This window comes from Hyla sarda, unplaced genomic scaffold (assembly GCF_029499605.1).
Source record: "Hyla sarda isolate aHylSar1 unplaced genomic scaffold, aHylSar1.hap1 scaffold_620, whole genome shotgun sequence".
Classification (NCBI taxonomy): Eukaryota; Metazoa; Chordata; class Amphibia; order Anura; family Hylidae; genus Hyla; species Hyla sarda.
Window position 1 is genome coordinate 160,185 of NW_026610635.1, and position 27,022 is coordinate 187,206.

The window sequence follows — 27,022 nt, forward strand, 5'->3', positions numbered from 1 at the left end:
TAAACCTGCTCCAACATGGACTGACATTCTGGCCTACTTTCAGCCGATGCGACTTGTCTGTCGCTGAACAGTCGCTTTTTATGTATTCAGCACCTATGTATAATGTTGTAAAAATGCTCTAGAAGCTAAAGTCGCAGAAATGTCACACATATTTGGCCTGCAACTTTCTGTGCGACAAATTCAGACAGGAAAAATCAGTATAAATCCTTAGAAAATTATCCCCCAGTGTCTCCATCTGCTGGCGGTATTGAATAAGCATTGCTGCACTGATGGGGTATGCATTAGACGAAAAAAAAGAAGAAAAAGAAGAATAATACGCCCAGAAAAGAGGCGAAAAGGAGAAAAACGTAAAAAAACGTGAAAAAAAAGTAAGAGGAAGAGAAGGGAAAAAAAGGTGGAAATGGGTTTAAAAGTGATTTCGGCGGAGAAATATATATATATATATATATATATATATATATATATATATACGCGCACACACACACATATATATAAACGTATTCTCCGTTGAGATATTGCAGCCGCTGCTGTGTCCAGGCCCAGGAGCCTTAGCACTGTGCTGTGATGTCACTCAATACCACTGACATCACTAGGTGTAAACAACATCTCTCCTTTGCTGTGTATGTGACTATGGAGCTGTTTGGTGATGTCGTCTATTATGGCCTTCATAGACGCAACAGGAGATTGTTGCATCCATCTAGAACCCTCAGAACTACAGTGCTATGATGTCACTCACTTCCACAGGCCTTGCAGAGTGTAAACAACAACAACCCAGCTTTGTTGTGTATGTAACCATAGGGATTTGTGATGTCACCTAGAACCTTCACAGCAGCGACAGCTTTATGAGGAGCATCAGCACTGCTCTGCCTGAGCAGAACCATCACCGCCATAGGTTGTCAAATAACCCGGATTTAACCCACACAGGTAAGTCCAATGGGGTGCAGGCATGTCCTCTATGCTTACAGCTTCCCGTGGGTGTTGGTTTGATACCGTTTGGGGACAGCCAAGGAGGCATCTGCAGGCAACAAAGGTAGGTGTGTGCTTGTGTGTGTGTTTCCTATGCAGATCCTAAGCCCAGTGTCACATGCAAGTAGGAGGAGTAAGAAGGGTTCCTGGCAAATCCGGGTTATGGATTGCATTTAAAAAGGCCCCGTGGGAGTGCAATGGGCCCCTGTCTTGCTGCTTAGCAATAATGGTATGGGTTTAGGTTCTGCTGTGTGTACTGGTGGTTGACTGCCCCCCAGCCCAGAGTGTGCATGGAAAATTGTCTGGCAGCCTCCCTGACAGCAAGCAGTGATAGTGCCCATGAAGGGGACCTTGTTGGGCCCGCCCCTTTCACGGTTATCGCTTCTCGGCCTTTTGGCTAAGATCAAGTGTAGTATCTGCATTTGGTCTGGTCGGAAGGTGTCTGTGGTACCCCGCTTCTCGGCCTTGGGGGATTGTCTCTCCTTACGGAGGGACTTCACCCCCTTGCTGCTATTGGGGAGCGGGCTTAGTCCACAGACAACGGGTTGCGATCCCCCTGTCTCTGGGACCTTGTGTCTCAGAAGGCATTTTCGGTACGTTGAGCGTTACCTGTAGCTTCGGAAGCACCTAGGGTGCCCCCGACCTCTGCCTTGGGTAAGGGTTCCGCTTTTATAGCGGGATTCCGAGCCCCTGCTGCTATTGGGGAAGGGGCTTAGTCCCTGGGTGTGGAAGATGCCGTTCTCCTGGGCTTTCCCCTCTGGGGAAATGTCGATGCGAAATACCATCCGCATAGAGGTGTCGGAGAGCCATCGTCAGTTGAAGAACCTCCGCTTCATTGCGGAGGTGATTCTTCTTGACTACTTCCGCCTCAATAGGGAGGACATCCTGTGTCTAAATGACCAGGAAAGCCGTGGCCTGTATACCGTCACCTTCACGGCCACGGCGTGTTGCGATAACATCTATGCAACCTTGTCTGGTGCGGACCAGAGGGACGATCGACTCGACGGTCTTTCGTTCCAGTTCCTCTATGGTGAGGAACATATACCGTTGGTGGTGGCTATGCACAGCCCTCATGTGACCACGGAGGATATAGCCACTTTTCTTCGGCGATACTGCGAAGAGGTGCGATTCGCAAACAAAATCTTGAACTCCGTGCGGTTCTGGAACGGCAAGAGGAAGTTCTGGGTCAAGCTCCGTAAGGATCCCGGTGGTATTGGGGGTCTTTGCCATCCGCCCCCAAATTTTGCCATCGGGAGAGTTCGGGGCTTCCTGTTCTATCCTCAAATGCCTATGTATTGCCGAAATTGCTTGAGGTTTGGCCACACCCAGGAGACCTGCGGCACGGAGCGTGTGATTCGCTGCAATAGGTGTGGCCAAGAAGGTCACATAGCCTCAAGATGTAGCCATACGATAAGGTGCAACCTCTGCGGAGAGGAAAATCACGATTTTAATTCCTGTCCCCATAAAGCAAAAACTACGATGGGTGGGTCAAGGCTGGGCCCACCCAAAGAGGGGACAGGACAAAAGACGTCCTTTTTTAAGATGCCCAAACCCCAGATGGCAGGTACTGATGGGTCCAGGCCCAAGACCTCTGGTGCTCCATCGGGGGGCCCACCGGTGGTAGTGCTAGGGGGAGGCCATGGGGATTCCACGAAGCCCGGGCGGGTGATCGAGTTTACTGCCCGGGAAATTGAAAGACGTCGATCGACTTCCTACCTGGCTCAAGAGCCCGCCGAAACTTCTGAAGGGGGCTCACCTGTGGCGGGTGGCAGCCGACGGGCCTCGGTGGGGGCAAAGGTGGACCCAAAATTACAGCATAAGCCAGGTACTGGCTTGGCCCAGGGTCGCCCTGCTCCGGACGAAGAGGCCCCGGTGAAAGCCCGCCGGAAGGGGAGCCAGGTGGCCAGGTCTGAGCCCGGTCCTGTTACTCCGCCTATACAGGACAGGGCCAAGAAGACAAGTGGCGCCAAACCAGGGTTTGCTGCCCCGCCAGCAGTGGACCCGGTGGGTAAAACTGGCCATCGTCGATCGATGGGGAAGTTGGAGCAACAGTCCTCAGCAACGCTTGCTGGGGAACAAGCGATGAAAACTTCCCAAGGTAGCGGCAAAGGTTCCGGAAAAGAGGCCTCACAGGCCCCTGTGCAGCAGTTCCAGTCGTCAAATGATGAAAGAAGACGCAGATCCATCAGCCGGGGGCCAGAGATTACATCGAGTGAGAGCAACACAGAGGATATGGACAGCAGTGTGACATTTAAAAGACAAAGAGAAGAAGAAGAGGAAGACATTCAAAGGAAAGCGGCGTGCCGTAGTTCGGACGAGAGCGAGCTCAGGGTCGGGGCATCATCGATCTCAAGCTCCGACCCTCAGAACATCAAGGAGCTGATGACCCCGCAGGCGGGGGATGACGGTACGCAGCTTATTATTGACTTTGATTCTCCAAGCACGGACTCTCCATAAACTATGCCTATCCCTGTAAAAATTGCCTCACTCAATGTGAGGTCCTTAAAGAGCCCTGTTCGCAGGGCTGCTTTATTTTCTTATCTAGAGACATGTGACTTTGACCTTTGCCTGCTACAAGAATGTGGAATCCCTAGTAAAATGGACTATAAAGACTTAAAAGAAGACTGGAAGCTGGGCCCATCCATATGGTCCGGTGCAAATGACTGTCGTTCTGTGGGTGTTGGGCTGCTCTGCCGAGGCCAGTCCTTTTCTATTCATACAGTAACTGAGATTGTGCCTGGCAGAGCTCTTTTAATTCATCTATATTTTAATGGACTTTTAATTCGTGTTTTAAATGTGTATGCCCCTCCTGATAAACAGGAGCGGGCAGAACTATTTGAAATTTTACCACTGTTTTGTGTTGGGTCTTCCCCCCTGCTGGTGGGAGGTGATTTTAACTGCATACGTGATGGGGAACACCGGCAGGGTGGGGATATTAATCGTAAAGACCGCACTTCTTACCTGCTTAAAAATTTTATTGATGATTTTAATTTGAAAGATTGCTGGAAGGATCTCTTGCCGGAGGACCCGGGCGCCACATGGTCCAATGGAAGAGTGAGCTCCAGAATCGATTTTATTTTTTCCTCTAGAGCTTTTAAACCCCTGAAATGCACGCTCGAGCAGAATATCTTCTCTGATCATAAGCTCCTCTTGGTGGGCCTGGAGCTAGAGGGGGAGCAAAAAGCAAAAAGGGGCCTCTGGAGATTAAACACCACACTCCTAGAGGACCCTGAGATAAAAGAGGAGTTTGTGCGGACCTACCAGTGCTGGCAATCACAAAGAAAACCCCACGAGCCTATGCTGCACTGGTGGGAGGGCACCAAATCTAAAATCAGATTTTTTTTTATCAAAGCAGGTAAGAAGAAGGCAAAAATGGAAAAACAGTGGTTTTATGTTCTTAACATGCGTTTAAATGTACTTTTTAAATTGAAAGAAGCTGGTATGGATGTAGAAAATGATATTTTAAACCTTAAAACTGAAATAAAACATGCCATAGAAAAGAAAGGGAAACAAATCATTTTTAACTCACATGTGCAGCACCTGGAGGAGGGCGAGAAATGTTCCCGTTTCTTTTTTAAAAAAGTGATGAATAGGAGGGATATCATCCAGAACCTTGAGGGTGAATCCACTCCAAAAGGCATGTTAGATGCAGTTTTTAACTTCTACCAGCTTCTTTTTAATAAGAAAGATCTTAATCCATCCTTTTTAGAACATGTTCTTAATTCCCTTGATTTTAAGCTAGATGTTTTAGACCAGGAGGTTTTATCCCGTGATCTTAACTTAGATGAACTTTTATTTGTTTTTAAAAGTTTTTCTAGTGGGAAGGCCCCTGGGGAAGATGGTTTACCCATCGAATTTTATTTAGCTTTTTGGGATATTTTAAAGGATGATATGGTTTTATTGTATAAAGAAACTTTTATTGTTAATGAACTTCCCCCTTCCTGGAGGAGGGGGATTGTATCATTACTTTTTAAAAAAGGTGAAAAGGATATGCTAAAAAATTGGCGCCCCATCACACTTTTAAATGTCGATTATAAAGTTTTAGCCAAGTTATTAGCTGTCCGTTTTAAACCTTTTATTCATAAATTAGTTCACCCAAATCAGGTTTGTGGGGTACCTGGAAGGTCTATAGCTGAATCCCTAAATATTTTAAGAGATGTTTTATGGTATTTTAAGGATAGAAATCAAACTGTAGCAATTTTATCCTTAGACTTTGAAAAAGCCTTTGATAGGGTCTCCCATGAATACCTGTTTTTAGTTCTTAAAAAGATGGCAGTGCCTGAAACGATTTTAAGCCGAATCATGCTTTTATACCGATCCTGTTTTAGTCAAGTCTCTGTTAATGGCTTTTTAACCAGCGGTGTTCCTCTTTTATCAGGTGTCAAACAGGGCTGCCCCCTGTCCCCACTCCTTTTTATTTGCGCAATCGAACCACTGATGGCCCTCCTCAGAAAAGACCGGGTAGTAAGAGGCGTACCGATACCTGGTGGAGGAGGGACCCATCTAAAGGTGTTGGGGTACATGGATGATGTCACCATACTGTGCCCGGACTCTCCATCCATGAGGGGGGCATTGAGGAACACCAGCTATTTCTGCGAGGTCTCTGGTTTTAAGCTAAACACAGATAAATGTGACTGTTTTTATATTGGCTCCTGGGATTCATCCATCACCCCAGGAGTCACAATGCAACAGGATCAAATTAAAGTTTTAGGTATTGTTTTTAACCAGGTCAATGATGGGAGCCCTAACTGGGATTCAGCTATAGCTAAGATGGAGAAGAAGATTTTAATGTGGAATCTTAGAAACCTTACCATGGAGGGGAAGATTTTAATAATAAAGATGGTTTTACTCCCTATTATGCTATATATTGCCATGGTATTTCCTCCATCTATTTTATACATTAAAAAAGTAACTAGAATTGTTTTTACTTTTTTATGGGGTTCAAAAATGGAGAAATTAAAGCGTGATTTTATGTACAAAAGTAGAGATAATGGCGGGAAAGATGTTCCTAACCTTTTTACTTTCTTTTACATAAAGTATTTCTGTTTCTGTTTTAAGATTATTAAATCCAATGGCATTTTTAGCTGCTTTTTAAGGTACGCTGCGGGCATGGTTTTTAAAAGATGGTTGCGCATCCCTCTGAACGCTCCGGTGCTTCTGTGTCCCCCAAAACATTATGTGGTGTTGGAAAAGACAGTCAGGCTCCTAGGTCTCCAAGATTTGGAGCCTGACATACTGGGGGACCAGAGAAAGGTATCAAAGGTCCTCAGGCGGAGTGAGGTTACCCTGGCAGTGTCCAATTTCACACAGGCAAGATCCAAAAAGGTATGGCGGAACGTGTACGGGAAGTTTCTGGCGAATGTACACAGGGATCTTGCCTGGGCAATCGTCCACCAGTGCCTCCCTACTCGTGAGTTCCAGCACAGGCGAGGACTGGTGGCGAGAGCCAAGTGCCCGAGAGATGGCTGCGGAGTGGACGAAACGGTGCTGCACATATTTTGGAACTGCCCTTTTGCACGGGAGCTTTGGAGGAAGGTAGGCCCACTTTTGAAGTGGGCCTGCGGCCTAAAAGATTTTAATCACGAATGTGTCTTTTACGGTCTTTTTAACTGCCCCAATTTTAAACAGCAGATGATCTGCTGGATGATTATTAATTGTTTTAAAAATGCCATCTGGAAAGTTAGGAACATCTTACTTTTTAAACATGATTTTATTGATGTTAAAAACTGTATAAAGCTGGCCCTGAGTGAGATGTACATCTATTACCTAAGAGACAAGAAACAGTTGGGGGCCAGCGAGGCAGCATCCATGTGGTGTCTGCCTCTATGGAACGAAATAACAGTATAATCAGTTTTTATGACATTTGTATAATGTTTTATCCTGCCATTTTTATTTTTTCTCCTTTTATTACTGGTTTTATTATTTGTATTTTAAAACTTTTGTGAACCTTTTATTATTTTGCGTTTTAAATTTTGTATGGTTTCTTATTTATTCAATAAAATTTTGTTGAAACCTTATCTGTTCTTATCAGTTTAATATCTGATACGTCCCCTATCTGGGGACCATATATTAAATGGATTTTTGAGAACGGGGGCCGATTTCGAAGCTTGCTTCCGTCGCCCTATGCATTGACCCGATATGGCAGTATCTTCGGGTACAGTGCACCACCCCCTTACAGGGTTAAAAAGAAAGATTCCTACTTTCATTGCTACCTGCTTGCTGGCTAGCCAGCTAGCCAGCCCTGTGGGCCTTGCTGCTGCTGCAGCCAAAAAACAAAAGGTGGTGCTGCTGCTTCTGCTGCTTCTGCTTGTGTCTGGCCGCTGTTGGAGCGTCCAGGCACAGGACTTCTGCTGCTGCTGACTAAATGGCCTCCTTAATTGGATCATTTGAGTAGCCAGCACACCTGTGCAGGTAGGGCATGACATGATAGGCAGCTGCCTTGATAGCGGGTGGGTGCTGAATGTTCCTAATTGACAAAATAAGATTAATGCTTATGAAGAAATATAAAATCTCATCCCTTCCCCAATATCGCGCCACACCCCTACCCCTTAATTCCCTGGTTGAACTTGATGGACATATGTCTTTTTTCGACCGTACTAACTATGTAACTATGTAACATAACATGGGGGGGGGGGGGGGGTCTCCTGGCTGTTCACACAGGTGTGTCATTGCTGTACATTGACCATGCATTGCTTCTGTGGTATTGCAAAGGCAAAGACAAATGCTTCCAGCCATCCATTGCACTAATGGATTGGTCATCAGCTGGCTGTCTATGTCCCGCATCAATATAGACCAAAGTACAGAGGGTTAGGCTATGCTATTGTGCACCTACCTGATGCATCAGAAGGTGCGAGGCCCTTGCTAAATTCTGTGCACAGACTTTGAGATCTATACTTTAGACTGTATCTAAACCTGCTCCAACATGGACTGACATTCTGGCCTACTTTCAGCCGATGCGACTTGTCTGTCGCTGAACAGTCGCTTTTTATGTATTCAGCACCTATGTATAATGTTGTAAAAATGCTCTAGAAGCTAAAGTCGCAGAAATGTCACACATATTTGGCCTGCAACTTTCTGTGCGACAAATTCAGACAGGAAAAATCAGTATAAATCCTTAGAAAATTATCCCCCAGTGTCTCCATCTGCTGGCGGTATTGAATAAGCATTGCTGCACTGATGGGGTATGCATTAGACGAAAAAAAAGAAGAAAAAGAAGAATAATACGCCCAGAAAAGAGGCGAAAAGGAGAAAAACGTAAAAAAACGTGAAAAAAAAGTAAGAGGAAGAGAAGGGAAAAAAAGGTGGAAATGGGTTTAAAAGTGATTTCGGCGGAGAAATATATATATATATATATATATATATATATATATATATATACGCGCACACACACACATATATATAAACGTATTCTCCGTTGAGATATTGCAGCCGCTGCTGTGTCCAGGCCCAGGAGCCTTAGCACTGTGCTGTGATGTCACTCAATACCACTGACATCACTAGGTGTAAACAACATCTCTCCTTTGCTGTGTATGTGACTATGGAGCTGTTTGGTGATGTCGTCTATTATGGCCTTCATAGAAGCAACAGGAGATTGTTGCATCCATCTAGAACCCTCAGAACTACAGTGCTATGATGTCACTCACTTCCACAGGCCTTGCAGAGTGTAAACAACAACAACCCAGCTTTGTTGTGTATGTAACCATAGGGATTTGTGATGTCACCTAGAACCTTCACAGCAGCGACAGCTTTATGAGGAGCATCAGCACTGCTCTGCCTGAGCAGAACCATCACCGCCATAGGTTGTCAAATAACCCGGATTTAACCCACACAGGTAAGTCCAATGGGGTGCAGGCATGTCCTCTATGCTTACAGCTTCCCGTGGGTGTTGGTTTGATACCGTTTGGGGACAGCCAAGGAGGCATCTGCAGGCAACAAAGGTAGGTGTGTGCTTGTGTGTGTGTTTCCTATGCAGATCCTAAGCCCAGTGTCACATGCAAGTAGGAGGAGTAAGAAGGGTTCCTGGCAAATCCGGGTTATGGATTGCATTTAAAAAGGCCCCGTGGGAGTGCAATGGGCCCCTGTCTTGCTGCTTAGCAATAATGGTATGGGTTTAGGTTCTGCTGTGTGTACTGGTGGTTGACTGCCCCCCAGCCCAGAGTGTGCATGGAAAATTGTCTGGCAGCCTCCCTGACAGCAAGCAGTGATAGTGCCCATGAAGGGGACCTTGTTGGGCCCGCCCCTTTCACGGTTATCGCTTCTCGGCCTTTTGGCTAAGATCAAGTGTAGTATCTGTTCTTATCAGTTTAATATCTGATACGTCCCCTATCTGGGGACCATATATTAAATGGATTTTTGAGAACGGGGGCCGATTTCGAAGCTTGCTTCCGTCGCCCTATGCATTGACCCGATATGGCAGTATCTTCGGGTACAGTGCACCACCCCCTTACAGGGTTAAAAAGAAAGATTCCTACTTTCATTGCTACCTGCTTGCTGGCTAGCCAGCTAGCCAGCCCTGTGGGCCTTGCTGCTGCTGCAGCCAAAAAACAAAAGGTGGTGCTGCTGCTTCTGCTGCTTCTGCTTGTGTCTGGCCGCTGTTGGAGCGTCCAGGCACAGGACTTCTGCTGCTGCTGACTAAATGGCCTCCTTAATTGGATCATTTGAGTAGCCAGCACACCTGTGCAGGTAGGGCATGACATGATAGGCAGCTGCCTTGATAGCGGGTGGGTGCTGAATGTTCCTAATTGACAAAATAAGATTAATGCTTATGAAGAAATATAAAATCTCATCCCTTCCCCAATATCGCGCCACACCCCTACCCCTTAATTCCCTGGTTGAACTTGATGGACATATGTCTTTTTTCGACCGTACTAACTATGTAACTATGTAACATAACATGGGGGGGGGGGGGGGGGGGGGTCTCCTGGCTGTTCACACAGGTGTGTCATTGCTGTACATTGACCATGCATTGCTTCTGTGGTATTGCAAAGGCAAAGACAAATGCTTCCAGCCATCCATTGCACTAATGGATTGGTCATCAGCTGGCTGTCTATGTCCCGCATCAATATAGACCAAAGTACAGAGGGTTAGGCTATGCTATTGTGCACCTACCTGATGCATCAGAAGGTGCGAGGCCCTTGCTAAATTCTGTGCACAGACTTTGAGATCTATACTTTAGACTGTATCTAAACCTGCTCCAACATGGACTGACATTCTGGCCTACTTTCAGCCGATGCGACTTGTCTGTCGCTGAACAGTCGCTTTTTATGTATTCAGCACCTATGTATAATGTTGTAAAAATGCTCTAGAAGCTAAAGTCGCAGAAATGTCACACATATTTGGCCTGCAACTTTCTGTGCGACAAATTCAGACAGGAAAAATCAGTATAAATCCTTAGAAAATTATCCCCCAGTGTCTCCATCTGCTGGCGGTATTGAATAAGCATTGCTGCACTGATGGGGTATGCATTAGACAAAAAAAAAGAAGAAAAAGAAGAATAATACGCCCAGAAAAGAGGCGAAAAGGAGAAAAACGTAAAAAAACGTGAAAAAAAAGTAAGAGGAAGAGAAGGGAAAAAAAGGTGGAAATGGGTTTAAAAGTGATTTCGGCGGAGAAATATATATATATATATATATATATATATATATATATATATATATATATACGCGCACACACACACATATATATAAACGTATTCTCCGTTGAGATATTGCAGCCGCTGCTGTGTCCAGGCCCAGGAGCCTTAGCACTGTGCTGTGATGTCACTCAATACCACTGACATCACTAGGTGTAAACAACATCTCTCCTTTGCTGTGTATGTGACTATGGAGCTGTTTGGTGATGTCGTCTATTATGGCCTTCATAGAAGCAACAGGAGATTGTTGCATCCATCTAGAACCCTCAGAACTACAGTGCTATGATGTCACTCACTTCCACAGGCCTTGCAGAGTGTAAACAACAACAACCCAGCTTTGTTGTGTATGTAACCATAGGGATTTGTGATGTCACCTAGAACCTTCACAGCAGCGACAGCTTTATGAGGAGCATCAGCACTGCTCTGCCTGAGCAGAACCATCACCGCCATAGGTTGTCAAATAACCCGGATTTAACCCACACAGGTAAGTCCAATGGGGTGCAGGCATGTCCTCTATGCTTACAGCTTCCCGTGGGTGTTGGTTTGATACCGTTTGGGGACAGCCAAGGAGGCATCTGCAGGCAACAAAGGTAGGTGTGTGCTTGTGTGTGTGTTTCCTATGCAGATCCTAAGCCCAGTGTCACATGCAAGTAGGAGGAGTAAGAAGGGTTCCTGGCAAATCCGGGTTATGGATTGCATTTAAAAAGGCCCCGTGGGAGTGCAATGGGCCCCTGTCTTGCTGCTTAGCAATAATGGTATGGGTTTAGGTTCTGCTGTGTGTACTGGTGGTTGACTGCCCCCCAGCCCAGAGTGTGCATGGAAAATTGTCTGGCAGCCTCCCTGACAGCAAGCAGTGATAGTGCCCATGAAGGGGACCTTGTTGGGCCCGCCCCTTTCACGGTTATCGCTTCTCGGCCTTTTGGCTAAGATCAAGTGTAGTATCTGTTCTTATCAGTTTAATATCTGATACGTCCCCTATCTGGGGACCATATATTAAATGGATTTTTGAGAACGGGGGCGGATTTCGAAGCTTGCTTCCGTCGCCCTATGCATTGACCCGATATGGCAGTATCTTCGGGTACAGTGCACCACCCCCTTACAGGGTTAAAAAGAAAGATTCCTACTTTCATTGCTACCTGCTTGCTGGCTAGCCAGCTAGCCAGCCCTGTGGGCCTTGCTGCTGCTGCAGCCAAAAAACAAAAGGTGGTGCTGCTGCTTCTGCTGCTTCTGCTTGTGTCTGGCCGCTGTTGGAGCGTCCAGGCACAGGACTTCTGCTGCTGCTGACTAAATGGCCTCCTTAATTGGATCATTTGAGTAGCCAGCACACCTGTGCAGGTAGGGCATGACATGATAGGCAGCTGCCTTGATAGCGGGTGGGTGCTGAATGTTCCTAATTGACAAAATAAGATTAATGCTTATGAAGAAATATAAAATCTCATCCCTTCCCCAATATCGCGCCACACCCCTACCCCTTAATTCCCTGGTTGAACTTGATGGACATATGTCTTTTTTCGACCGTACTAACTATGTAACTATGTAACATAACATGGGGGGGGGGGGGGGGGTCTCCTGGCTGTTCACACAGGTGTGTCATTGCTGTACATTGACCATGCATTGCTTCTGTGGTATTGCAAAGGCAAAGACAAATGCTTCCAGCCATCCATTGCACTAATGGATTGGTCATCAGCTGGCTGTCTATGTCCCGCATCAATATAGACCAAAGTACAGAGGGTTAGGCTATGCTATTGTGCACCTACCTGATGCATCAGAAGGTGCGAGGCCCTTGCTAAATTCTGTGCACAGACTTTGAGATCTATACTTTAGACTGTATCTAAACCTGCTCCAACATGGACTGACATTCTGGCCTACTTTCAGCCGATGCGACTTGTCTGTCGCTGAACAGTCGCTTTTTATGTATTCAGCACCTATGTATAATGTTGTAAAAATGCTCTAGAAGCTAAAGTCGCAGAAATGTCACACATATTTGGCCTGCAACTTTCTGTGCGACAAATTCAGACAGGAAAAATCAGTATAAATCCTTAGAAAATTATCCCCCAGTGTCTCCATCTGCTGGCGGTATTGAATAAGCATTGCTGCACTGATGGGGTATGCATTAGACGAAAAAAAAGAAGAAAAAGAAGAATAATACGCCCAGAAAAGAGGCGAAAAGGAGAAAAACGTAAAAAAACGTGAAAAAAAAGTAAGAGGAAGAGAAGGGAAAAAAAGGTGGAAATGGGTTTAAAAGTGATTTCGGCGGAGAAATATATATATATATATATATATATATATATATATATATATACGCGCACACACACACATATATATAAACGTATTCTCCGTTGAGATATTGCAGCCGCTGCTGTGTCCAGGCCCAGGAGCCTTAGCACTGTGCTGTGATGTCACTCAATACCACTGACATCACTAGGTGTAAACAACATCTCTCCTTTGCTGTGTATGTGACTATGGAGCTGTTTGGTGATGTCGTCTATTATGGCCTTCATAGAAGCAACAGGAGATTGTTGCATCCATCTAGAACCCTCAGAACTACAGTGCTATGATGTCACTCACTTCCACAGGCCTTGCAGAGTGTAAACAACAACAACCCAGCTTTGTTGTGTATGTAACCATAGGGATTTGTGATGTCACCTAGAACCTTCACAGCAGCGACAGCTTTATGAGGAGCATCAGCACTGCTCTGCCTGAGCAGAACCATCACCGCCATAGGTTGTCAAATAACCCGGATTTAACCCACACAGGTAAGTCCAATGGGGTGCAGGCATGTCCTCTATGCTTACAGCTTCCCGTGGGTGTTGGTTTGATACCGTTTGGGGACAGCCAAGGAGGCATCTGCAGGCAACAAAGGTAGGTGTGTGCTTGTGTGTGTGTTTCCTATGCAGATCCTAAGCCCAGTGTCACATGCAAGTAGGAGGAGTAAGAAGGGTTCCTGGCAAATCCGGGTTATGGATTGCATTTAAAAAGGCCCCGTGGGAGTGCAATGGGCCCCTGTCTTGCTGCTTAGCAATAATGGTATGGGTTTAGGTTCTGCTGTGTGTACTGGTGGTTGACTGCCCCCCAGCCCAGAGTGTGCATGGAAAATTGTCTGGCAGCCTCCCTGACAGCAAGCAGTGATAGTGCCCATGAAGGGGACCTTGTTGGGCCCGCCCCTTTCACGGTTATCGCTTCTCGGCCTTTTGGCTAAGATCAAGTGTAGTATCTGTTCTTATCAGTTTAATATCTGATACGTCCCCTATCTGGGGACCATATATTAAATGGATTTTTGAGAACGGGGGCCGATTTCGAAGCTTGCTTCCGTCGCCCTATGCATTGACCCGATATGGCAGTATCTTCGGGTACAGTGCACCACCCCCTTACAGGGTTAAAAAGAAAGATTCCTACTTTCATTGCTACCTGCTTGCTGGCTAGCCAGCTAGCCAGCCCTGTGGGCCTTGCTGCTGCTGCAGCCAAAAAACAAAAGGTGGTGCTGCTGCTTCTGCTGCTTCTGCTTGTGTCTGGCCGCTGTTGGAGCGTCCAGGCACAGGACTTCTGCTGCTGCTGACTAAATGGCCTCCTTAATTGGATCATTTGAGTAGCCAGCACACCTGTGCAGGTAGGGCATGACATGATAGGCAGCTGCCTTGATAGCGGGTGGGTGCTGAATGTTCCTAATTGACAAAATAAGATTAATGCTTATGAAGAAATATAAAATCTCATCCCTTCCCCAATATCGCGCCACACCCCTACCCCTTAATTCCCTGGTTGAACTTGATGGACATATGTCTTTTTTCGACCGTACTAACTATGTAACTATGTAACATAACATGGGGGGGGGGGGGGGGTCTCCTGGCTGTTCACACAGGTGTGTCATTGCTGTACATTGACCATGCATTGCTTCTGTGGTATTGCAAAGGCAAAGACAAATGCTTCCAGCCATCCATTGCACTAATGGATTGGTCATCAGCTGGCTGTCTATGTCCCGCATCAATATAGACCAAAGTACAGAGGGTTAGGCTATGCTATTGTGCACCTACCTGATGCATCAGAAGGTGCGAGGCCCTTGCTAAATTCTGTGCACAGACTTTGAGATCTATACTTTAGACTGTATCTAAACCTGCTCCAACATGGACTGACATTCTGGCCTACTTTCAGCCGATGCGACTTGTCTGTCGCTGAACAGTCGCTTTTTATGTATTCAGCACCTATGTATAATGTTGTAAAAATGCTCTAGAAGCTAAAGTCGCAGAAATGTCACACATATTTGGCCTGCAACTTTCTGTGCGACAAATTCAGACAGGAAAAATCAGTATAAATCCTTAGAAAATTATCCCCCAGTGTCTCCATCTGCTGGCGGTATTGAATAAGCATTGCTGCACTGATGGGGTATGCATTAGACGAAAAAAAAGAAGAAAAAGAAGAATAATACGCCCAGAAAAGAGGCGAAAAGGAGAAAAACGTAAAAAAACGTGAAAAAAAAGTAAGAGGAAGAGAAGGGAAAAAAAGGTGGAAATGGGTTTAAAAGTGATTTCGGCGGAGAAATATATATATATATATATATATATATATATATATATATATATACGCGCACACACACACATATATATAAACGTATTCTCCGTTGAGATATTGCAGCCGCTGCTGTGTCCAGGCCCAGGAGCCTTAGCACTGTGCTGTGATGTCACTCAATACCACTGACATCACTAGGTGTAAACAACATCTCTCCTTTGCTGTGTATGTGACTATGGAGCTGTTTGGTGATGTCGTCTTCTATTATGGCCTTCATAGAAGCAACAGGAGATTGTTGCATCCATCTAGAACCCTCAGAACTACAGTGCTATGATGTCACTCACTTCCACAGGCCTTGCAGAGTGTAAACAACAACAACCCAGCTTTGTTGTGTATGTAACCATAGGGATTTGTGATGTCACCTAGAACCTTCACAGCAGCGACAGCTTTATGAGGAGCATCAGCACTGCTCTGCCTGAGCAGAACCATCACCGCCATAGGTTGTCAAATAACCCGGATTTAACCCACACAGGTAAGTCCAATGGGGTGCAGGCATGTCCTCTATGCTTACAGCTTCCCGTGGGTGTTGGTTTGATACCGTTTGGGGACAGCCAAGGAGGCATCTGCAGGCAACAAAGGTAGGTGTGTGCTTGTGTGTGTGTTTCCTATGCAGATCCTAAGCCCAGTGTCACATGCAAGTAGGAGGAGTAAGAAGGGTTCCTGGCAAATCCGGGTTATGGATTGCATTTAAAAAGGCCCCGTGGGAGTGCAATGGGCCCCTGTCTTGCTGCTTAGCAATAATGGTATGGGTTTAGGTTCTGCTGTGTGTACTGGTGGTTGACTGCCCCCCAGCCCAGAGTGTGCATGGAAAATTGTCTGGCAGCCTCCCTGACAGCAAGCAGTGATAGTGCCCATGAAGGGGACCTTGTTGGGCCCGCCCCTTTCACGGTTATCGCTTCTCGGCCTTTTGGCTAAGATCAAGTGTAGTATCTGTTCTTATCAGTTTAATATCTGATACGTCCCCTATCTGAGGACCATATATTAAATGGATTTTTGAGAACGGGGGCCGATTTCGAAGCTTGCTTCCGTCGCCCTATGCATTGACCCGATATGGCAGTATCTTCGGGTACAGTGCACCACCCCCTTACAGGGTTAAAAAGAAAGATTCCTACTTTCATTGCTACCTGCTTGCTGGCTAGCCAGCTAGCCAGCCCTGTGGGCCTTGCTGCTGCTGCAGCCAAAAAACAAAAGGTGGTGCTGCTGCTTCTGCTGCTTCTGCTTGTGTCTGGCCGCTGTTGGAGCGTCCAGGCACAGGACTTCTGCTGCTGCTGACTAAATGGCCTCCTTAATTGGATCATTTGAGTAGCCAGCACACCTGTGCAGGTAGGGCATGACATGATAGGCAGCTGCCTTGATAGCGGGTGGGTGCTGAATGTTCCTAATTGACAAAATAAGATTAATGCTTATGAAGAAATATAAAATCTCATCCCTTCCCCAATATCGCGCCACACCCCTACCCCTTAATTCCCTGGTTGAACTTGATGGACATATGTCTTTTTTCGACCGTACTAACTATGTAACTATGTAACATAACATGGGGGGGGGGGGGGGGGGTCTCCTGGCTGTTCACACAGGTGTGTCATTGCTGTACATTGACCATGCATTGCTTCTGTGGTATTGCAAAGGCAAAGACAAATGCTTCCAGCCATCCATTGCACTAATGGATTGGTCATCAGCTGGCTGTCTATGTCCCGCATCAATATAGACCAAAGTACAGAGGGTTAGGCTATGCTATTGTGCACCTACCTGATGCATCAGAAGGTGCGAGGCCCTTGCTAAATTCTGTGCACAGACTTTGAGATCTATACTTTAGACTGTATCTAAACCTGCTCCAACATGGACTGACATTCTGGCCTACTTTCAGCCGATGCGACTTGTCTGTCGCTGAACAGTCGCTTTTTATGTATTCAGCACCTATGTATAATGTTGTAAAAATGCTCTAGAAGCTAAAGTCGCAGAAATGTCACACATATTTGGCCTGCAACTTTCTGTGCGACAAATTCAGACAGGAAAAATCAGTATAAATCCTTAGAAAATTATCCCCCAGTGTCTCCATCTGCTGGCGGTATTGAATAAGCATTGCTGCACTGATGGGGTATGCATTAGACGAAAAAAAAGAAGAAAAAGAAGAATAATACGCCCAGAAAAGAGGCGAAAAGGAGAAAAACGTAAAAAAACGTGAAAAAAAAGTAAGAGGAAGAGAAGGGAAAAAAAGGTGGAAATGGGTTTAAAAGTGATTTCGGCGGAGAAATATATATATATATATATATATATATATATATATATATATACGCGCACACACACACATATATATAAACGTATTCTCCGTTGAGATATTGCAGCCGCTGCTGTGTCCAGGCCCAGGAGCCTTAGCACTGTGCTGTGATGTCACTCAATACCACTGACATCACTAGGTGTAAACAACATCTCTCCTTTGCTGTGTATGTGACTATGGAGCTGTTTGGTGATGTCGTCTATTATGGCCTTCATAGAAGCAACAGGAGATTGTTGCATCCATCTAGAACCCTCAGAACTACAGTGCTATGATGTCACTCACTTCCACAGGCCTTGCAGAGTGTAAACAACAACAACCCAGCTTTGTTGTGTATGTAACCATAGGGATTTGTGATGTCACCTAGAACCTTCACAGCAGCGACAGCTTTATGAGGAGCATCAGCACTGCTCTGCCTGAGCAGAACCATCACCGCCATAGGTTGTCAAATAACCCGGATTTAACCCACACAGGTAAGTCCAATGGGGTGCAGGCATGTCCTCTATGCTTACAGCTTCCCGTGGGTGTTGGTTTGATACCGTTTGGGGACAGCCAAGGAGGCATCTGCAGGCAACAAAGGTAGGTGTGTGCTTGTGTGTGTGTTTCCTATGCAGATCCTAAGCCCAGTGTCACATGCAAGTAGGAGGAGTAAGAAGGGTTCCTGGCAAATCCGGGTTATGGATTGCATTTAAAAAGGCCCCGTGGGAGTGCAATGGGCCCCTGTCTTGCTGCTTAGCAATAATGGTATGGGTTTAGGTTCTGCTGTGTGTACTGGTGGTTGACTGCCCCCCAGCCCAGAGTGTGCATGGAAAATTGTCTGGCAGCCTCCCTGACAGCAAGCAGTGATAGTGCCCATGAAGGGGACCTTGTTGGGCCCGCCCCTTTCACGGTTATCGCTTCTCGGCCTTTTGGCTAAGATCAAGTGTAGTATCTGTTCTTATCAGTTTAATATCTGATACGTCCCCTATCTGAGGACCATATATTAAATGGATTTTTGAGAACGGGGGCCGATTTCGAAGCTTGCTTCCGTCGCCCTATGCATTGACCCGATATGGCAGTATCTTCGGGTACAGTGCACCACCCCCTTACAGGGTTAAAAAGAAAGATTCCTACTTTCATTGCTACCTGCTTGCTGGCTAGCCAGCTAGCCAGCCCTGTGGGCCTTGCTGCTGCTGCAGCCAAAAAACAAAAGGTGGTGCTGCTGCTTCTGCTGCTTCTGCTTGTGTCTGGCCGCTGTTGGAGCGTCCAGGCACAGGACTTCTGCTGCTGCTGACTAAATGGCCTCCTTAATTGGATCATTTGAGTAGCCAGCACACCTGTGCAGGTAGGGCATGACATGATAGGCAGCTGCCTTGATAGCGGGTGGGTGCTGAATGTTCCTAATTGACAAAATAAGATTAATGCTTATGAAGAAATATAAAATCTCATCCCTTCCCCAATATCGCGCCACACCCCTACCCCTTAATTCCCTGGTTGAACTTGATGGACATATGTCTTTTTTCGACCGTACTAACTATGTAACTATGTAACATAACATGGGGGGGGGGGGGGGGTCTCCTGGCTGTTCACACAGGTGTGTCATTGCTGTACATTGACCATGCATTGCTTCTGTGGTATTGCAAAGGCAAAGACAAATGCTTCCAGCCATCCATTGCACTAATGGATTGGTCATCAGCTGGCTGTCTATGTCCCGCATCAATATAGACCAAAGTACAGAGGGTTAGGCTATGCTATTGTGCACCTACCTGATGCATCAGAAGGTGCGAGGCCCTTGCTAAATTCTGTGCACAGACTTTGAGATCTATACTTTAGACTGTATCTAAACCTGCTCCAACATGGACTGACATTCTGGCCTACTTTCAGCCGATGCGACTTGTCTGTCGCTGAACAGTCGCTTTTTATGTATTCAGCACCTATGTATAATGTTGTAAAAATGCTCTAGAAGCTAAAGTCGCAGAAATGTCACACATATTTGGCCTGCAACTTTCTGTGCGACAAATTCAGACAGGAAAAATCAGTATAAATCCTTAGAAAATTATCCCCCAGTGTCTCCATCTGCTGGCGGTATTGAATAAGCATTGCTGCACTGATGGGGTATGCATTAGACGAAAAAAAAGAAGAAAAAGAAGAATAATACGCCCAGAAAAGAGGCGAAAAGGAGAAAAACGTAAAAAAACGTGAAAAAAAAGTAAGAGGAAGAGAAGGGAAAAAAAGGTGGAAATGGGTTTAAAAGTGATTTCGGCGGAGAAATATATATATATATATATATATATATATATATATATATATATATATATATATATACGCGCACACACACACATATATATAAACGTATTCTCCGTTGAGATATTGCAGCCGCTGCTGTGTCCAGGCCCAGGAGCCTTAGCACTGTGCTGTGATGTCACTCAATACCACTGACATCACTAGGTGTAAACAACATCTCTCCTTTGCTGTGTATGTGACTATGGAGCTGTTTGGTGATGTCGTCTATTATGGCCTTCATAGAAGCAACAGGAGATTGTTGCATCCATCTAGAACCCTCAGAACTACAGTGCTATGATGTCACTCACTTCCACAGGCCTTGCAGAGTGTAAACAACAACAACCCAGCTTTGTTGTGTATGTAACCATAGGGATTTGTGATGTCACCTAGAACCTTCACAGCAGCGACAGCTTTATGAGGAGCATCAGCACTGCTCTGCCTGAGCAGAACCATCACCGCCATAGGTTGTCAAATAACCCGGATTTAACCCACACAGGTAAGTCCAATGGGGTGCAGGCATGTCCTCTATGCTTACAGCTTCCCGTGGGTGTTGGTTTGATACCGTTTGGGGACAGCCAAGGAGGCATCTGCAGGCAACAAAGGTAGGTGTGTGCTTGTGTGTGTGTTTCCTATGCAGATCCTAAGCCCAGTGTCACATGCAAGTAGGAGGAGTAAGAAGGGTTCCTGGCAAATCCGGGTTATGGATTGCATTTAAAAAGGCCCCGTGGGAGTGCAATGGGCCCCTGTCTTGCTGCTTAGCAATAATGGTATGGGTTTAGGTTCTGCTGTGTGTACTGGTGGTTGACTGCCCCCCAGCCCAGAGTGTGCATGGAAAATTGTCTGGCAGCCTCCCTGACAGCAAGCAGTGATAGTGCCCATGAAGGGGACCTTGTTGGGCCCGCCCCTTTCACGGTTATCGCTTCTCGGCCTTTTGGCTAAGATCAAGTGTAGTATCTGTTCTTATCAGTTTAATATCTGATACGTCCCCTATCTGGGGACCATATATTAAATGGATTTTTGAGAACGGGGGCCGATTTCGAAGCTTGCTTCCGTCGCCCTATGCATTGACCCGATATGGCAGTATCTTCGGGTACAGTGCACCACCCCCTTACAGGGTTAAAAAGAAAGATTCCTACTTTCATTGCTACCTGCTTGCTGGCTAGCCAGCTAGCCAGCCCTGTGGGCCTTGCTGCTGCTGCAGCCAAAAAACAAAAGGTGGTGCTGCTGCTGCTCTCTGCTGCTTCTGCTTGTGTCTGGCCGCTGTTGGAGCGTCCAGGCACAGGACTTCTGCTGCTGCTGACTAAATGGCCTCCTTAATTGGATCATTTGAGTAGCCAGCACACCTGTGCAGGTAGGGCATGACATGATAGGCAGCTGCCTTGATAGCGGGTGGGTGCTGAATGTTCCTAATTGACAAAATAAGATTAATGCTTATGAAGAAATATAAAATCTCATCCCTTCCCCAATATCGCGCCACACCCCTACCCCTTAATTCCCTGGTTGAACTTGACATATGTCTTTTTTCGACCGTACTAACTATGTAACTATGTAACATAACATGGGGGGGGGGGGGGGTCTCCTGGCTGTTCACACAGGTGTGTCATTGCTGTACATTGACCATGCATTGCTTCTGTGGTATTGCAAAGGCAAAGACAAATGCTTCCAGCCATCCATTGCACTAATGGATTGGTCATCAGCTGGCTGTCTATGTCCCGCATCAATATAGACCAAAGTACAGAGGGTTAGGCTATGCTATTGTGCACCTACCTGATGCATCAGAAGGTGCGAGGCCCTTGCTAAATTCTGTGCACAGACTTTGAGATCTATACTTTAGACTGTATCTAAACCTGCTCCAACATGGACTGACATTCTGGCCTACTTTCAGCCGATGCGACTTGTCTGTCGCTGAACAGTCGCTTTTTATGTATTCAGCACCTATGTATAATGTTGTAAAAATGCTCTAGAAGCTAAAGTCGCAGAAATGTCACACATATTTGGCCTGCAACTTTCTGTGCGACAAATTCAGACAGGAAAAATCAGTATAAATCCTTAGAAAATTATCCCCCAGTGTCTCCATCTGCTGGCGGTATTGAATAAGCATTGCTGCACTGATGGGGTATGCATTAGACGAAAAAAAAGAAGAAAAAGAAGAATAATACGCCCAGAAAAGAGGCGAAAAGGAGAAAAACGTAAAAAAACGTGAAAAAAAAGTAAGAGGAAGAGAAGGGAAAAAAAGGTGGAAATGGGTTTAAAAGTGATTTCGGCGGAGAAATATATATATATATATATATATATATATATATACGCGCACACACACACATATATATAAACGTATTCTCCGTTGAGATATTGCAGCCGCTGCTGTGTCCAGGCCCAGGAGCCTTAGCACTGTGCTGTGATGTCACTCAATACCACTGACATCACTAGGTGTAAACAACATCTCTCCTTTGCTGTGTATGTGACTATGGAGCTGTTTGGTGATGTCGTCTATTATGGCCTTCATAGAAGCAACAGGAGATTGTTGCATCCATCTAGAACCCTCAGAACTACAGTGCTATGATGTCACTCACTTCCACAGGCCTTGCAGAGTGTAAACAACAACAACCCAGCTTTGTTGTGTATGTAACCATAGGGATTTGTGATGTCACCTAGAACCTTCACAGCAGCGACAGCTTTATGAGGAGCATCAGCACTGCTCTGCCTGAGCAGAACCATCACCGCCATAGGTTGTCAAATAACCCGGATTTAACCCACACAGGTAAGTCCAATGGGGTGCAGGCATGTCCTCTATGCTTACAGCTTCCCGTGGGTGTTGGTTTGATACCGTTTGGGGACAGCCAAGGAGGCATCTGCAGGCAACAAAGGTAGGTGTGTGCTTGTGTGTGTGTTTCCTATGCAGATCCTAAGCCCAGTGTCACATGCAAGTAGGAGGAGTAAGAAGGGTTCCTGGCAAATCCGGGTTATGGATTGCATTTAAAAAGGCCCCGTGGGAGTGCAATGGGCCCCTGTCTTGCTGCTTAGCAATAATGGTATGGGTTTAGGTTCTGCTGTGTGTACTGGTGGTTGACTGCCCCCCAGCCCAGAGTGTGCATGGAAAATTGTCTGGCAGCCTCCCTGACAGCAAGCAGTGATAGTGCCCATGAAGGGGACCTTGTTGGGCCCGCCCCTTTCACGGTTATCGCTTCTCGGCCTTTTGGCTAAGATCAAGTGTAGTAATACAGGAGATCTGGTCAGAAGGTACTCGGGTACCCCTCTCCTCGGCCTTGTGGGATCGCCCAGGTTTATTGCCTGGGCTTCACCCACTTGTTGCTATTGGGGAGAGGGCCTAGTCCCAGGGTAACGAGTAGCGATCGCCTCTCAAGACCTTCGGGTGGAGAGAGGTTAGAACCATGGATGATGATCCGGATCCAGGTTCTGTGCCGGCATACGCAAGGATCAAAAACACCGTGAGAGTCATTCTCACGGATGATACCAAAAGGGCGGACGATTTGAAATTCGTAGTAGAGGACGTGCTCGGAGGAGTTTTCGGAATACAGAAGGGCGAGATATTGGCAATCCAGGACTACCCGAAGCGTAAAATTTTTGATGTGACGTTCACACAAAATGGCATCCACAGAGATTTTGTTACCAGAGCTGCTGCGAGTAAAGACAAAAAGCTTCAGGGTGTCCGGATTATTGAGCACGTTCTAGACGATATTAAGCTGGTGGTAGTAAAGATGTATTCCCCTTTCGCCAACCTACACGATGTTGAGTTGTTTTTACAAGTCTATTTTAGTAAGGTTGAGTGCAGAGGAAAAATCATGAACAGCTGTGGCATCTGGACATCTAAGTGGAGATTTCAGGTTACATGCAAAAAAGATGACAGATTGCCAGGGGGAATACAACTACCACCAGCTCGTTTTAAAATAAATAATATGTGTGGCGACCTCTTTTATGCGGGGATGCCAAGCTACTGCAGGAAGTGTCACAGATATGGACACACAAAAGAAAACTGTGAAAGTACATGCAAAAAATGTGGTAGCACACAGCACGAGACAGAGAAATGCACAAGAGGAGGGAGGTGCAATTTCTGTCAACAATTCGGTCACCTTTTCTCCTCTTGTCCCCACAGACATAGGACGGAGCAGCAGTGGCAACCCTGGAGGCAGCAAGGACAGCAACCGGGACACCAGCCGAGGCAAGCAGAGCCAGTGATTACCCCCCCACAAGAGGTAAGCGGTGAGATGGAGAAGGAGAAAGACCCCCCTCAGGCAAAAGGAGGGGACCCTAAAGAGCAGAGGATGGCCAAAAAACGTGCAAGTGGTGAAAAAACTGGCCCCCAGGAGCATGCTGGGTTAAGAGAGGAGCGGACGGCGGCCGAATCCGCTCCTCAGCAACCTCTGGCTCAGGGTCCCCCTGAGAGCGATGATCCGGGTGGAGAGGTGAAGGTTAAAAGGCGGAGGGGCTCCAGAAGACTCTATTCGGAGGCGGTCCAGGGGGAGCCGATGGAAGTACCTGCGGATGCAGGGAACCCAAGTGACGTTCCTCCACAGGTCCCCATAGGGGATACCCCCCCTCCTCCCTGCCAGGAGGAGGTTTCAGGGGTGACCGTCTCTGAGGTACCAGAGACGGAACTAAGTGAACACCCGACCCCTATGGAGGGGCAAGAGGTGGAAGAACCCAATGAGTCTGGAGCCCTGATTGCCAGGATGCCCGAGAACAACTATGCCTCAATCATGATGGAGGAGGGGGGTCGGCTGAGTGATGGTGCCTCCTCTCCTGCTTCCTCTATGCGTACAGTTGAGTCAGATTTTGGGGGGTATGAGGCTTCGGAGGGGGAATCAGAGGTGTAAGACGTTTTCTTGTACATTCCCATGGCTGAGTTGTCCGGTCTGTCCTTGAACGTGAGAAGTGTGAGCGCCAGAGTAAGAAGGGTTGCCCTATTTAATTACTTGTCGGTTTTTGCTGCTTCCGTCCTTTTCCTGCAGGAATGTGGCATCCCGCACAGATTAAATTATAAAGAATATGAAGATGATTGGGTGCACGGTCCATCAGTCTGGTCTGGATCAAATGAGTCCAGATCAGCAGGGGTCGCCATACTTTTTAAAGGGAACGTTTTAATTGAGAGTTTTAACGAAATTTTACCAGGCAGAATTTTATTGGTCAGCGCTTTTATTAATGGTATTAAATGGCAGTTTTTAAATTTTTATGGTTCTCCTGATAAGAATGAAAGAATAAAAATGTTGGAGATTTTACCCCTTTTTATTAACAATTCTAGTCCTCTTGTTTTATCAGGTGATTTTAATTGTATTTTAAGGGGAGAACGCCGTTTTTCGAACGCAGTGAGTAGGAACTATGATAAGACGTCTTTTATGTTAAAAAACTTGATTTTAGATTTTAATCTCACTGATGTTTTTAAAAAATGTAATTTTAACGTACCAGAGGAAGACGGTGTTACCTGGAGCAATGCAAGCTGTAGCTCCAGGATAGATTTTATTTTTTGTTCTTATCAAGTACTGCCTTTTAACTGTGATCTTTTTACCAATGTTTTTTCTGACCATAAATTATTGTATTTTAAAGTTAAAAGTGATTTTAAAAGGAGAACTGGTAGGAATGCCTGGAAGTTAAACGTGTCCCTTTTAGAAGATCCGCAGGTTTTATCAGATTTTATCACCTTTTACAAGGAATGCAGACGAGTAAAAGACCCCAACACTCCCACCAGTATCTGGTGGGAAAAAATGAAACTAAAAATAAAAGAATTTTTTATCCGTGTTGGGGTTAGGAAAGCTAAAGAAAAACGTGAATTTTATAATATCCTAAATACTCGTCTGCAAACCCTGTACAAATTCAGAGCACATGGGATGGAGGTGGAGAAGGAGGTACATGATCTTAAAAAAGAAATAACTAAGTGCCTGGAGCAGAAAGGAAAAGAAATTATCTTTAGGTCTCGAATACAGCATCTTGAGGAAAACGAGACCTGCTCCAGGTATTTTTTTAAGAAAATACATGAAAATAGAAGGTTAATAGAAAACATTGAAGGAGTGAATGATGTACAGGGTATTTTAAAAAAGGTGCAAGAGTTTTATGCGGATCTTTTTAATGTAAAACACATTGATGAATGTTTTATGAATGACTCGTTAAAGGAGATCACCAATTTTTTAGATCCTGTCTCACAGTCTTTTTTATTGCAGAATATTTCAGAGCAGGAGATTTTAGAGACCGTCAAGAGTTTTAAAACAGGTAAAGTGCCTGGGCCGGATGGTATACCCATTGAATTTTATGTTACTTTTTATGGTATTTTAAAAGAAGATTTGTTCTCCCTTTTTACGGAAGTCTTTAAGTCTAAAATCCTCCCAGGCTCATGGAAGAAGGGTGATGTCTCCCTGCTATTCAAAAAGGGAGACCGGTCGGAACTCAAAAACTGGAGACCAATCACCCTTCTGAACTGCGACTATAAAATAATGGCGAAACTGTGTGCTAACCGCTTAAAGAACGTAATCCATAAAATAATTCATACAAACCAAGTCTGTGGGGTGCCTGGGAGGAGTTTATGGGAGAACCTAAACCTTTTAAAGGATGTAATTAGCGACACCAAATTAAGAAAAGGAAAGCTGGCGGTTTTATCCATAGATTTTGAAAAAGCTTTCGACAGGGTGTCACATTTTTATCTTTTTAAGGTTTTAGAGAAAATGGGTATACCTGATGGCTTTTTATTGTCTCTTAGAGCTTTTTATGATAACTGTACTAGTAAAATTTTAGTAAATGGTTTTAAGACACAGGGCGTGATTTTAAATTCCGGAGTGAAGCAGGGGTGTCCCTTGTCCCCACTACTCTTCATTTGCGCAATAGAGCCTCTTTTATGTACAATACGAAAGGATAAGCAGATCCATGGAGTCCCCCTGCCAGGAGGAGGGGGACTAGAGGCGAAGGTAGTGGGGTACATGGACGATGTTGCGGTGTTTTGCAGGGACACCCCATCGCTTCAGAAGACGCTAAAACAGATTCAATATTTTAATTGTGCCTCCGGTTTTAAAGTCAATTTTAACAAAAGTAACATTTTAAACATAGGCGGAATGCCTTTGTATGATGTGCCCGTCCCTGTGTCTGAATCGGTGCAGATTTTAGGTGTCTCCTTTGACGAGTCTAATAATGGTTTTAATAGCTGGGACTTGGTGGCTCAAAAAATAAATAAGAAAATATGTATGTGGAACATGCGAGAACTTACAATGGAAGGGAAGGTTTTAATTACAAAAATGGTGCTTTTACCTATTTTATTGTATTTAAGTCTGGTTTTCCCACCCCCCGAAATGGTTCTAAAGAAAATAACAAAAGCTTGTTTTACTTTCTTTTGG

The 27,022-nt window shown here is 45.5% G+C and overlaps 7 non-coding genes and 2 pseudogenes across 7 annotated transcripts; all 9 read left to right on the plus strand.

Moving 5' to 3' along the window:
* The first annotated feature begins 1,343 nt into the window (after nt 1–1,343).
* Nucleotides 1,344–1,561, plus strand: LOC130341416 (U2 spliceosomal RNA; annotated as a pseudogene).
* Nucleotides 1,562–6,950: 5,389 nt separating this feature from the next.
* LOC130341409 (U2 spliceosomal RNA) lies at nt 6,951–7,136 on the plus strand. The gene has a single exon (XR_008881353.1). It is a non-coding gene; the product is annotated as a U2 spliceosomal RNA (small nuclear RNA).
* A 2,080-nt stretch (nt 7,137–9,216) lies between these two features.
* LOC130341388 (U2 spliceosomal RNA) lies at nt 9,217–9,407 on the plus strand. The gene has a single exon (XR_008881335.1). It is a non-coding gene; the product is annotated as a U2 spliceosomal RNA (small nuclear RNA).
* Nucleotides 9,408–11,500: 2,093 nt separating this feature from the next.
* Nucleotides 11,501–11,691, plus strand: LOC130341376 (U2 spliceosomal RNA). The gene has a single exon (XR_008881324.1). It is a non-coding gene; the product is annotated as a U2 spliceosomal RNA (small nuclear RNA).
* A 2,081-nt stretch (nt 11,692–13,772) lies between these two features.
* LOC130341389 (U2 spliceosomal RNA) lies at nt 13,773–13,963 on the plus strand. Its single transcript, XR_008881336.1, has one exon. It is a non-coding gene; the product is annotated as a U2 spliceosomal RNA (small nuclear RNA).
* Nucleotides 13,964–16,048: 2,085 nt separating this feature from the next.
* On the plus strand, nt 16,049–16,239 carry LOC130341403 (U2 spliceosomal RNA). The gene has a single exon (XR_008881348.1). It is a non-coding gene; the product is annotated as a U2 spliceosomal RNA (small nuclear RNA).
* A 2,082-nt stretch (nt 16,240–18,321) lies between these two features.
* LOC130341404 (U2 spliceosomal RNA) lies at nt 18,322–18,512 on the plus strand. The gene has a single exon (XR_008881349.1). It is a non-coding gene; the product is annotated as a U2 spliceosomal RNA (small nuclear RNA).
* A 2,094-nt stretch (nt 18,513–20,606) lies between these two features.
* On the plus strand, nt 20,607–20,797 carry LOC130341390 (U2 spliceosomal RNA). The gene has a single exon (XR_008881337.1). It is a non-coding gene; the product is annotated as a U2 spliceosomal RNA (small nuclear RNA).
* Nucleotides 20,798–22,868: 2,071 nt separating this feature from the next.
* Nucleotides 22,869–23,001, plus strand: LOC130341417 (U2 spliceosomal RNA; annotated as a pseudogene).
* Nucleotides 23,002–27,022: the final 4,021 nt, after the last annotated feature.